Here is a 13952-nt window from a genome sequence, read left to right as displayed (position 1 = left end):
AGTCCCACAGTAAGCTCAAGAAGGCTTGTGTTGTGGGTACTCAGACAACGATATATGTAATATATAAATATGTACTTAAATACATAGAAAACAACCATGACTCAGGAACAAATATCTGTGTCATCACACAAATAAATGCCCTTACTGGGATTCGAACCCAAGACCATCGGCTTCGCAGGCAGGGTCTCTACCCACTAGGCCAGACTGGTCGTCAAAATAAACTGATAAACTGAATAAAGTAGTTTAAAGGTGACATTCTAATTTAGACTACATCTGCGTTAATGTTGCAGTCTGCACGCAAATGTTACTTTAACGTTAACGAGCCTTTAGGAGTGTACAGTCACCTGCAATAATATGTTACTCTTCGAAGGCCGCAAAAATATGTGACACGCTCTTATTGGCTCTACAAATAAGATTGCGTCAGATATTTTTGCGGCCTTCGCTGTGTAAAATATTATTGCAGGTGACTGTACCCCTAATGTAAATTTCATTTGATAGGGTGACGTGACGTACGCGTTTGCGTTAAGTGTCATTTTGTATGGGATTTTGAGTTTCCAAAACGTCTCGCTTGGTGCGCTGTTCAAAATCCCATGCAAAAATAGACAACGTAAACGCGAACGCTTGTTACGTTATCCAATGAAATTTACACTAGGAGTTCTGGTATAGAGAAAAGCTAGTATCTATACCGTGGTCATCCGAGAAAAAGATGGAGGGATATATTTAACGAAACAGTTGGCGACAACTGGATGCAAAAGGCCCGCGATAGAGATATGTGGAGATGCATGGGGGAAGCCTACGCCACAGAGGCGACTTCTATTATATTATAAATAATGGTTAAAGTTTAGTTTAATTGAATAATATGTATAAGTAATTAAAACTGTTTAAGGATAAAGTAACTAAATACTAGATTGTAAGTCAAGTTATTGTAAGGTAATAGTAGAAATAAAGGCAATTTTTATTTTATTTTATTTTATTTATACCGTGGTTTAATTGCCAGAGACATCGCCCTTACCCTGGTTAGTTCAATGCATTGTTACTATAATCCGCTTAGCACGATACAGATGTAACACTATTGTGCATACGTCGGACATCAATGGCACAATCAGTGCATAGGAGCAAGGCTTCTGTGCAGTCTTGTCACTAACACTTCATGTGTTCATTCGCAAATGCCTGGAATGTTGTTAACATGTTCACTTCGCGACCGATTTGATGCTTGAGTTAGTAAAAAGAAATATCATATGACAATTTTGCACAGATCGACCTAATCCCACAGTACGCTGAATAAAACTTGAAGTGTTGTGTTATAAACCTCGTTTTTTAGCATTAGAAAAATGGTTAACTATCTTGACATGTCTTTAGTTATTCGGAAACGCTTTAAAAAAATAGTTACTACTACTTATGAAACCAAAACAATGTAAATATATATCGCTCGCTATATTTGTTACATATTTGCTGTACTTTATTTTTTAAAAGTATTTTTCAATAAACAGACGCGTCAAGATTGTTTACGCTTTATCTAATGCTAAAAAAATCGAGGTATAACTGAGGAAAACGCGTTCTCACTTAAAACATATGCAATTCCTAACCAATTCTCATTGGACTTCAGTCCTCAGGCACAAATGCCTGAAGAAGAGTACTCTCTATTCCCTAAAATCCATAAATTAATCATTCAATCAGATCCATACATATTTTGTATTGTAATTACTCACAGACGTCGGCTGATAGTTCGCTGTAACCGATTCGTCCCCATCGAACACACGATAAGCGTAATCAATCAACTCTCGCGTGTCATCGTGATCGTACCGCTAAAATAGTAAAATGATGTAAATCCGAAAACCCTATTTTACAGGCTAATACAAACGTACACTGACGCGCTGGTGGCCTAGCGGTAAGATAAAAGCGTACGACTTGCAATCCGGAGGTCGCGGGTTCAAACCCCGGCTTGTACCAATGAGTTTTTCGGAGCTTATGTATGAAATTGAAATATCATTTAATTTTGATATTTACCAGTCGCTTTTCGGTGAAGGAAAACATCGTGAGGAAACCGGACTAATCCCAATAAGGCCTAGTTTACCCTCTGGGTTGGAAGGTCAGATGGCAGTCGCTTTCGTAAAAACTATTGCCTACGCCAATTCCTGGGATTAGTTGCTAAGTGGACCCCAGGCTCCCATGAGCCTCGGCAAAATGCCGGGACAACGCGAAAAAGAAGGCAGAAGGACGAACGTACACTGACATCTAAATTATGTTACTTTCCTTAATATTTTTTTTCCTAGTCTGTTTTAGTGTCCCACTGCTGGGCAAAGGCCTCTCCCCTTGATCACCACGACTCAGAATAGTCTCAATCTAACGCCTCTTCTGGCCAGTTGTTGAGGAATGTTGTTGGCTTAATATAATATGAGAGTTTAATTGCTGTCATCAACTGCAGTAGGTACTCTTAAGTTAACTGTCGCTCTTGTAAGAAATACAATAGGTAATACCTATACAGTGTGTTCTAGCGTGGGGACTATAGCTCAAGCCCTCTCGCGCATGAGAGGAGGCCTGTGCTCAGCAGTGGGACGTATATAGGCTGAAATGATGATGATGATGATACAGTGTGGAAAGATAAGTCGGGCCCTAGAGGGAAACTACCTTAAATCCTTAAGCTGGCTCATTTTACTTAAAGGAGACATTTCTTTATTTATAAAAAGCAACAAAAATGCATTCAAAGATTTTCTAAAACTCGCTTGCCTCGCCCGGGACTCGAACCGACTAAAAATTGCAAAAAATAAAAACTCGCAATTTTATTCTACTAGTCGATACAGTTAATGTTAATGATAACATTTCTCCAAGAAACATTAGGTCTTACACTCGTCTATCGTACAAAATATCCAAAAAATCTAATATTTAGTAGGTACTCAAGATTTTTTTAGATAAGCCAAATTGAAGAAAAAAAGAAAAATACTTTAAATGCAGTTTTGTTTCTTTTTAAAAATAAAGGAATGTCTCCTTTAAGTAAAATGAGCCAACTTAAGGATTTAAGGTAGTTTCCCTCCAGGGCCCGACTTATCTTTCCACCCTGTATACGAGTACCTACCTAATAATATATAATTGATACAAATTTCACCTTTCTTTAAAAACATTGTAATCGTCGTGAGAAAACGAGAAACATTTCCACTTTCACCATAAAGGATGACTCACGTTAGACCGCGTGTCCGGGCCGCGAATTTACAAAAGCTATACTATTTCAGTCACGACGCAGATTCTAATAGGGGAGCTTTTGTTTATGCATATTAGTTAACAATACCTATACCGTGTCGGTAAAAAGTAGTCACTGAAATGGATTAGCTTTTTGCTTACATATTTTCATATATTATTCACCACAAAACCTACTCGAGTTTAGTAACGTCAGTCACGTTTGAATGTGATAGCTAATTTTTAATAATACTCATTTACTGAAATGGATTAGCTTTTGTCGCGATATATACAAACATTTTGCTCTCACAAAACCTAGTCGAGCGAGCGGCGGAGTCTCGCCGCCGCCGCCATATTGGTTTACTGTGAACATTGCGCAGATATGATTCGCCAGCGCGTTTCGTGCCTTACTTCGCATTTGTTGTGATCGTGATGTTTAGCGGCAGTGAGTAGTTTTGTCTTTTTACGGTTATGTGTTTTGCAAATATAAAAGTGTTAAATCATGTTAAAAAGAGTGTTATGTGATCTCTTAGGTGACAATATTTGTTATCTTAAGTTCGAGGAGAAGAGTGTGGATAATTTTCACGCACAAATCCAGTGTAAGTTGACAAATGGTGATACGTATAACGACAAATGTGAAAACTTTATCACGGCGTTTTCAAGAAATACCAATACGAATTGGATAGTAAACAAAACTTTTCCAAACTGTTCTCGCCATGAGTTTCGTAAATTATATATTTGCCAACTGTCTGGAAAAAATAAAAAAAGTGATAAGAAGATTGGATGCAACAGAAATTTTAATTGCACTGCAAACATCAATATAAAATTTTTGAAAGTGACTCAGCTTACCGAAAAAAGGTCAACATTAATTAAAGAAGGAAAATGCGTAGTGATCACTATCAATTATTGCCACTCTCACAGAATTAAAGTGGCTCAAGCGTTTAATTTGCTAAGGTGTAGTGCGGAAACCAACGAGTCCTTTTATAAATACTTTGACTCTGGTATGACTCCAGCTGCCGCCAAAACATACCACGAGCTGCTCATAACTGAAGATTGCACAGAGGATTTGGGCGTTCTATTAGCAAACGCCCAAATAAATCCAACAGATCGACATGTAGCGTATTTGTACGACCAATGGAGAACTGAAAGGTATGGTGGACGAGAAGAAGGGAGTGTCTTGGAGAGAATAAAATTAAAAATAAAAGAGCTCAGAGACAAAGACATACAATTATGCATTACGGAAAATCCTTTAGTGGCTGTCATTATAACGCCTGTAATGCGAAGAGCATTTGAAGCTGGCTTAGCGGACGAAATGATATTTGTTGATACGAGTGGGTCTTGCGACCAAAGCAGCACGTGCGTCACTTTCATTTTTGCAGCTACAAAAATCGGGGCAGTTCCAATAGCTGTTATCCTGCATAAAAATAAGACTGAAAAAGACTATTTACTGGCCTTGAAATTGGCGAAAGCTAACTTGGAGGAGTTTAGTCAAAAGGCATTCGAGCCACAAATTATTATGACCGACGACGACGCGGCGGAGAGAAATGCTTTGCAGGTCATTTTCCCCAAAGCGCGCCTGTTGTTATGTATATTCCACGTCATGCAGGCTACTTGGCGCTGGCTTTGGGAGGGTAGCAATAAAATAGATAAGACTGATCGCAAACATTTAATGCTTTTGTTTCGACATATTTTGTTTGCGAAATCCACATCCGATGCTGAAAACGCCATGCTCGAACTATTAAACGATAGCATTCTCAAAAAATATGCCAATGCTAAAACATATTTTGAAACATATTGGAAAAGACGCGATGAGTGGAGCTTACCCTTTCGAAGTGACGTGTTACATAGAGGTAATAACACGAACAATTATTGTGAGGCGTCAATAAGAATATTTAAAGATATTATACTGCAAAGATGCAAAGTATTTAACATTTGTGCCCTTATTGATTTTGTTACAAGCACATTTGAAAATTATCACAGGAATAGACTACTTAAATTTGCGAACAACAGAGGACGGAATTTAACATTAGCTTACGAAAAGTTTTGCAAGCATTTAAGCAAGATAGATGAAGATCAAATAAAACAAATTTCAAATACATTATATGAAGTGAAAGAGAAAGAAGATGGCAACTGCTGCCAAGTAGATATTGAGAATGAGTTTTGTGACTGTTTTTTTGGGCAAGGAGGAGAATACTGCAAGCACCTGTGTGCAGTAGAACAAAAATATGGTGTTTTTTTAAAACATTCGTTATTGCTTACTAAAACCGATAGAAAAAAATTCGTCACAATTGCTTTAGGTGAACAGCATTCAACAGATTTCTATGACAATATTGACGACATCGATAGCGAGGCCTTTACTGGTGACTACGAAGATACAACTGCTGCTTCATCAAGAGAAGTTCCTCAACAAGTAAGTGATCCTAATGCCGAAAACTTTAATTTACCAATAGCCGAAACTGTGAGTGATACTAGTGTGGTTGAAGAATTGCGTCATGAGTTTATGAGACTTACTGATATTTTGGAGACCAATAAGAGTGGTCCTTCTGATACTGCATTACTAAAAAAATATGTCAAATCATTAAAAAAAATAAAAACATCAACACAGGTAATGTCTTTGATGTCGCATTCAAATAGATACAACAGGGGTCGGAAAATTAGAGTACAACCGACCTCAATAGCTAGGAGAAAAGATAGAGGGTTACAAGGTAGTAGTCGCATACAAGCTGGAAGACCATCTAAACTTGAGAAAAAGAAACCAAAAAGACCCCACAATATCAGTATCAATATAGAAAAAAATCAAGCAAGTGCAAAAAAACATTAACGCAATTTAAATTTATTTACAGTGCGATAATTGGCACATTAAGTATCTATGTCGAAAATTTAAAGGGCCATATGTACCTACTGTAAAACGTTGTAACATGTGCGACTAGGTAATTCGCAGCTCGTGTCGATTTAAAACACTCCCTCCGTTCGTGTTTTAATTTATCGCCACTCGTTGCGAATTTCTTATTTTTCGCACTTGTATCGTAATGTACTATTACAGTACATATGGTGCTACATTACCACACTAGAGCAATAATTAGCACATTACGTGACTATGACGAAAATTTAAAGGGCCATATGTACTGTAAAACGTTGTATGACACATGTGTGAATTTCCTATTTCTTGCACTAAAACCTATCGTGATGTATTATTAACTTATTCATGTAAACTCACGAAAGTAAAATAATGAATTAATGAAATTCCGTCAATATTTTGTTCATTTTTTACGAATTACTTATCCATAAAGTGACGATAAAATGTGAGAAAGTTTAGTAAAAGGTCTCACTTTGTCGATTATAGTTTTCAAGTTATGGGCAGTTAGTGAAATTTGGCAAAGCTTACCGAAAATCTCATAAATCTGTTTATTTATTAAAACTGATGCTACATAATCTAACTAAAGAATCGTGAATTTGATTGGATAGCTTATATTACCAAAACATTAAAGTCTAGAGTCCTCTACTTTGTCGATATCTAAAAAACAACGACATAAGTAGGTACAACTAGTAAAAAACGTGAAATATATTATGATATTTGTAAGTGATACTTAGTCTGATAACTTAAGGCTTAAGATACACTTGTAAGTTTTACTTACGTAAATAGGGACACAGCTATACTACAGAATGAGAGATGAATATTATTATCTCATTCTAACAAATAGCGCAAGGTTACGTAAGCATAACTTACAAGTATGTATAGATGGTCAAGCAAATCTTGTCAGTAGAAAAAATATATACGCGTCGACTTGAGAACCTCCTCCGTTTTTTTTTTCGTCGGTTGAAAAGGCGCGAAATTCAAATTTTCTATGGGAAGATATCCTTTCGCGCCTACATTTTTCAAATTTGCCGCCTTTTTCTACTGACAAGATCTGCTTGACCCAGTATATATCTTAGGCCTAGAGCCACTATTAACAAATTCCCGATTTATGAGGTACCCTGTATAAAATCGGACACAAAAGTCAAGGGTTTAGTGTTAAGGTATGTTATTTATATGTAACCATAGCAATGTATACATATAAATAACAACAAAGCGTATGAGGCTTATTCGAACTTACACTTTGATACCTATCAAATGTCATGTTATAATTCGCGCGTGAATTAAGCTCGCGAATACTCGTATACGTATACTAGATGTTGCCCGCGACTTCCTCCGCGTGGAATCTTATCTTCAACATTTTACATCTTTAGTACCTATAATTTTAACCGATGCAAACTTTATAATACAAACTTTTAATATAATGTTAATGCCCTTTTACCAAGTTTGAAGTTCTTGGCTTGAAAGAAAATTTATACCACATATAAACTTACATCCCCTTTTTAACCCTCTTAGGGGTTGAATTTCCAAAAACGTTGCAATTATTTTTAAGAAGTTTCAAAGCATTTTTAATGGATTCAAACTTTCAACCCCTTTTGAACCCTGTTAGTGGATGAATTTTACAAAACGCTGAATTGATTTTTCCTGTCTTCTAATAATATCCCCAAATACAAAGATTCAAGTCCTGCGCTCGAAAAAATGTTTGATATCCATACAAACTTTCAACCCCTTTTTCACCATCTTAGGGGATGAATTTTCAAAAACGCTGAAATTAGTTTTCTTGTATTTTAATATAATACCTTTTTGCAAAGTTTCAAGTTCCTAGCTTAAAATAAAATTTGCACCCCATGTCGAAATTTCATCCCCTTTTTAACCCCCTTAGGGGATGAATTTTCAAAAATGCTGAAATTAGTTTTCTTGTATTTTAATAATATCTTTTTACGAAGTTTCAAATTCCTAGCTTAAAATAAAACTTGAACCCCATACAAACTTTCATCCCCCTTTTTAACCCCCTTAGGGGTTGAATTTCTCAAAATCGCTTCTTATCTCTTGTACACTTTATAAATGTAATCTGGTGTGGAAATTTCAACTTTTTATCTTTTGTAGTTCCGGCTCTGCGTTGATGAATCAGTCAGTCAGTCAGTCAGTCCACTTGCATTTATAGAAGATAGATGTATTGGCGGTGGTGGCCGAGTGGATATGACTTCCGACTTTCGATCCGGAGGTCATGGGTTCAAATCCTGGCTCGTACCAATGAGTTTTTCGGAACGTATGTACGAAATATCATTTGATATTTACCACTAGCTTTTCGGTGAAGGAAAACGTCGTGAGGAAACCTGCATACATCTGCGAAGAAATTCAAAGGTGTATGTGAAGTCCCCAATCCGCATTGGGCTAGCGTGGGGACTATAGCCCAAGCCCTCTCGCGCATGAGAGGAGGCCTGTGCCCAGCAGTGGGACGTATATAGGCTGATTATTATTATTATTATTAGATGTATTGGCACGGGCGAAATATACTGTTACCATTCGCCTGTGCGCTATTAACATCAAAATACAAGTTCGAATTAACCATTAACCTCCATGAACGAAGTCCTATCCTAACGAAATCCTTAACACTCTCCATAAATCAACTAGAACGTTCTAGCTTTTGTAAATTTACATAGGTACTATCGTTAAATACATATTTGACCCAAACATAATATATAGGAGGTAGGTACATTATGATAGAAGTGCGAAAAGTAGGATAAGTTAAAATACGACCGAAGGGAGTGTTTTAAATCGACACGAGTTGCGACTTACCTATATTCGCACGTGTATCGTACAACGTTTTACAGTACATATGGCCCTTTAAACTTTTACGCTGTTTAATTTTATTGCACTATTAAGTTAAAACTAAATTATACCTACATGATTGTTTAAGACTGATTATCATCACTTCATATTATTTATTACGTACTTAAGAAATATAAAAACATTAAAACGAGAGTACCTATTTGTTATAAAAAATACCTATTTATGATTAATGTTTTATACCTAAGATAAATGTTACCTCACAAATAAAGGATCTCATAAATAATGCAAAGATTATAAAATTATGATTTACGTTAAGTAGGTAGTAATTACGTATTATAAAGTTCCTATTTCTGTGCCATAAGTAATTCAATAAAATGGTTTACTTAAAGACTGATTACACTCATCGATACTCAGTTCATCGTAAATTGAATAACTACTCACATATAGGTAACTTATTTATAGATATTTACATTTAGTATTTAAACACGCGTAAAGTCGTTTTATTTATCTACTTGCAAATAAAGGTGCTTTTAACTTTAAAAAATTACTACTATTAAAGGGTTTTTTACATTATAGATGGTACTAAAGTGACCGTTTGGATTTTGGTACAAAATTGGTCTAACTAAGCCATGATAAGGATGATTAGGTAGTAAATATATTGGCCAGTCGAACTTAGTATCTTGAATGTAAAAATATGTAGAGATTATTAAATTATTATGGAACATCCACCAGATTGTCGCTTAATAGTACCTACATTACGATACAAGTGCGAAAAATAGGAAATTCGCAACAAGTGGCGATAAATTAAAACACGACCGAAGGGAGTGTTTTAAATCGACACGAGTTGCGAACTACCTATTCGTATGTGTGTCGTACAACGTATGTTACAGTACATATGGCAATCATTTTCGGCATAGTCACGTAATGCGCTAATTATCGTAGTTCTGTAAAGTAGCACCATATGTACTGTAAAGATTATATTAGGATGGCAACAGTAGCAGTGATGGTGTTGCAGTGTTACTGTGCAGAGTTGACGCGGGCGATATCGCTGTCATATTGCTGTGAATCATTTTACCAAGGAGATGGACAGTGACATCTCATGCGTCTAAAATGCAGAAGTAACGCTGTAACAGTAACGCTCCTGCAATAGCCATCTGAAAGTTAGCTTAAGAAAACTATTAGATTGTTTAGAAAATATCGAATACTTTGATATCCGAATTGATACTGTTAAAATGTTATATCTGTTATTTTATTTTATACATGGAATATCATCCAGACACAAACCAGCTAACATTTTCAAAATTACTGGCTCTTGTTATTGTTAAGGCTGGCGTCCACTAGACTCGCCGAGGCGAATCGAATCGAATCGCAATAATTCGCCTCCTATATTTTTACACAAGAATCGGCGCGCCGCGCCGCAGCTATTCGTCAATGGACGCAGTTGCATAGAAAATATAGGAGGCGAATTATTGCGATTCGATTCGATTCGCCTCGGCGAGTCTAGTGGACGCCAGCCTTTATAGTGTAGGAAGGTAAGTAGGTGTCTACTATCTAGGATTATTACTGTGCTATATTTACTTAAATAAAATCTTATCACTTCGTTTTACCTTTAGAACGAAAATAATGCCTAAAGTCATCGTGGGCGCGACCCAGAACGCTTAATTATTATGCTCTATGCAACATTCGTGATTTTGAGTAAATAATATTATTGTCTTGCTTGCGCCTGTAATATTGGCGTGTAAGTGAACTTTTGTATTTGATTCACAGGTGTTGCAATAATATTTTACGCTTAGAAGGCTGCAAAAAGATCTCACACGCTCTTATGGTTCTACAAAAAACATCGTGTCAGATATTTTTGCGGCCTTCGTTGTGTACCATATTATTGCAGATAACTGTACACAAGTTTTAAAACAAAATGGTTACTCCGGTGAACCGTTGATAGCTTATACGTATAAAAGTATCGTTTTCATCACACAGGTCAATAGGAAAATAATAAGCACGTACTTACCTTTAAATATGGATAAGAGTAAAAAAAAGCCTTTATAGACCGTAGCTTGATGTATGGCGTTCAAATTGTTAAAGTTGAAAAACAATTAATGCATCGTAATAGTCATCGGCAATTAGATGCTTAGATGATTTACATATTTACTTTCTTTAGGATACTATATATAGGCAGATCCGACAAAATGTTTATGTTAAAATATAATGTACTTATAACTTGCCACTAGATAGATATATTTCGTTATGTATTTAGGATCTATATTTTTGAAAAGCGTATTGACTGGAGGTGCCTGTATAATGATGTAGGTAGAACATAAAAGGAGAAAATAATTACCTTATGCCGTGTCTCTCCGTATTTCTGCAGGCTGATTTTAGTACATATTAAATAGTAGCCATCAAAATAATCTCCTGGAAGAAGTTATGAAACTATTTTCACGGCAATCTCCCAGCAGAATGGGAAAGAGCCGAGCTAGCCTAGTCCTGAATTTTTCGTTGTACACGCGATCTCCAGTCTGATTATAATATGCTAGTTGTTTTAAAAATGTTAATACTTGCACGCACAGTAATCAGAGTCATGTGTACCTATAGTGATAATGACCGAAGAAGTTAAAAAACAAGCATGTCTATAGGAGGGCCGCAGCCATTATTTTTTTGATAAAAAGATTATTTTTAATACAGTTGCTCACAAAGTGCTACTTTACGTAGCTGTTTAGCGTGCGGAAAGTTGGTTATGTCGAACTAGTGCTTTTTACTTTTCCAATTTTTTTAAATTTATACTTGTTCCAATTCACGACTACTTATTGATGAGTGTTAATATTAGTTTCCTTTAAACGTCGTAATCAGCATAAAAACCTACTGTTAATGTAAGAATATGAAAAATATACATATTTCATATTTTAATACTTACCTCTTCATCATTATAACACGTTTATTTTTTAATATTGAATATTGAAAATTCCGTTCTTAATAAGGTGTCTGAATGGAACGGAATAGCTGCCAAACGCCCATAGATATAATATACTTAAAGACGACGTCTAAGCGAGCTGTCACTGTTACCACTTTTGTTTAGTGTACGATTAACAATGTTTTACTTATTTTTTCGCAACTGTATTAAAAAACGTCGTTCGATACACGTGCGGAAATGTCATTCTTCACTCGTCCCGAGTCTTCCCACTCGCCTGCGGCTCGTGGCAAGATATCTCGGTACTCGTGAAGTAATGACATACCTTCCGCACTAGCATCGAAATGTACTATTGCGATTTTGTTACCAGTTAGGTACCATATTCATGTGCATAGTAGCTTTTGCCCGCGAAATTATTCGCGAAATTTATGTTATCTACTTGTTATAATAAAATTCTTGTCCAATTGAGCCTACATTCCTTGCTTTTTTAATAAATCTTGTACACAGTTTCAAGTCTCTTACTTAACACATCTCCGTATGAAATTACAACCGACTTTATTAAACGCCTTAAGGAAAGAAATAAATAAATAGAAATACTACTTTAGGCAATGTAATAACATGTCAAAATGTTAAATACCTCATATACTTTCACGAAATTTCAGAACATGATTTCCTTAGAATAGTAATAACGCTAATAACAGTAATAACCTATATACATCCCTCATACATATTTAGATTGGGTTTTACAAACTAATTTCATATATCAGAAATCTGCTATACCTACAAGTTTCAACCTTCTATTTTCCGTAGTTTTACTCTGCGTTAACGTGTTAGGTAGTTAAGCAGGACAATCTCTTTTATTTCTTACCTATACGTATACTTACCTATATGTATAGGAAATAGGTAGAGAGCAGTAAGTAGGTATAATATACGACGGATGGTTGATACTTTTATCGTATATCGTACCTTCATCATTATTAGATCATAACAGAATAAATAGTCTATAGGTGACAGTCCATTTCCAACGACAGCAGCACTACCATTCATTTTACTATGGGAATTGACAATAACGCCGACGCGTTTGGTACTAAAAGTGCAGCTGCGGTCAGAAATGGAATGTTAGTGTTACCTTATGACAGACGCTCAAAATACGACCATCATATCCTTTATTGATTAGAATATCGTTGATTTTGGATAGAACAATTGTTTTCAGTTTAATCTGGGATTCTAGTCCAAAGGGACATAGAATGGTATGGTATGGTTCATTATCTCTTCAAAGTCTTACCGATCCTTAAAACTAGTAAATCTTGGTCCTGAAATAAATCAGCTATTTAGTTATATATCTATGTATTATAAAAATAAATAGTCAAGTTATAATTCTATTACCATTTCACACCTAATAAGAAGTAAGGTTTACTCGGGTAATTCCGAATGTCGAAAACTGTCGGATAATTCCGAAAGAGACTTTTATTATGATGGAATTAAGGGTGATTTTCATCTGAATTTCGGAATTATCCGACATTCGGTAATACCCGAATACACCTTATTAACGAAAATAATTCTTAAGTGAAAAAAAAAGTTTAGGCATTGTTAAGTATGTAATTGCATGAACGGTAATTTATTTAATACAATCGGAGTCGTTACTAAAATATTATTCAAGTTTTAGATCGCAGCAGACTAGCATTTGTAGCAGCAATAACCGTATGGATTTAATTAATAAAGCCTATACGATTTCAATACATTTCTGTACTATAATAGATTAGGGTTTTGTTAAGTTTTGTCCAAACAAAAGCTAATCCAGTTCAGTTCGCATCTGAACCCTATCAGTATAGCTTTTGTAAATTCGCTAACCGTATGGATTTAATTAATAAAGCCTATACGATTTCAGTACATTTCTGTACTATAATAGATTAGGGTTTGGTTAAGTTTTGTCCAAACAAAAGCTAATCCAGTTCAGTTCGCATCTGAACCCTATCAGTATAGCTTTTGTAAATTCGCGTCCGGGCCGGAGCTTCCGGTGCATCGTTTTCTACGGGAAGCGTCACGTGATCGCCTGTCACGGCTCGGTCTAACGTGAGTCATCCTTTAGTCCTCAACTGGGCGATTCTCAAGAAACTTCTTACCTAGCACAGCTAAACTGCGGAGTGAAGCTAAAGTGTTGCAGATACAGGTGTCCATTAGGGACGATAATTGCTTTACCATCGGGCGATTCTTCTGCTCGTTTATTACATA

The 13952-nt window shown here is 35.8% G+C and overlaps 1 protein-coding gene and 2 long non-coding RNA genes across 7 annotated transcripts in view; 1 reads left to right on the top strand and 2 right to left on the bottom strand.

Annotated features, from left to right (window-relative positions):
- LOC134799166 (uncharacterized) overlaps positions 1–6264 on the top strand; it is a 117837-nt gene extending 111573 nt beyond the window's left edge. Inside the window, exon 2 of the long non-coding RNA XR_010145338.1 lies at positions 6102–6264. This is a non-coding gene — a long non-coding RNA (uncharacterized LOC134799166). The remainder of the gene's footprint in view (positions 1–6101) is intronic.
- The window catches only part of LOC134799169 (uncharacterized), a 238318-nt gene that overhangs the window by 116585 nt on the left and 107781 nt on the right, over positions 1–13952 (bottom strand). The window lies entirely within an intron of this gene.
- Positions 1–13952, bottom strand: part of LOC134799093 (nephrin-like) — a 139284-nt gene that overhangs the window by 47428 nt on the left and 77904 nt on the right. The gene's annotated exons all lie outside the window — the stretch shown is intronic.

This window comes from Cydia splendana, chromosome 18 (genome assembly GCF_910591565.1).
Source record: "Cydia splendana chromosome 18, ilCydSple1.2, whole genome shotgun sequence".
NCBI classification, from domain to species: domain Eukaryota; kingdom Metazoa; phylum Arthropoda; class Insecta; order Lepidoptera; family Tortricidae; genus Cydia; species Cydia splendana.
This window is presented reverse-complemented; position numbering and strand designations above follow the sequence as displayed.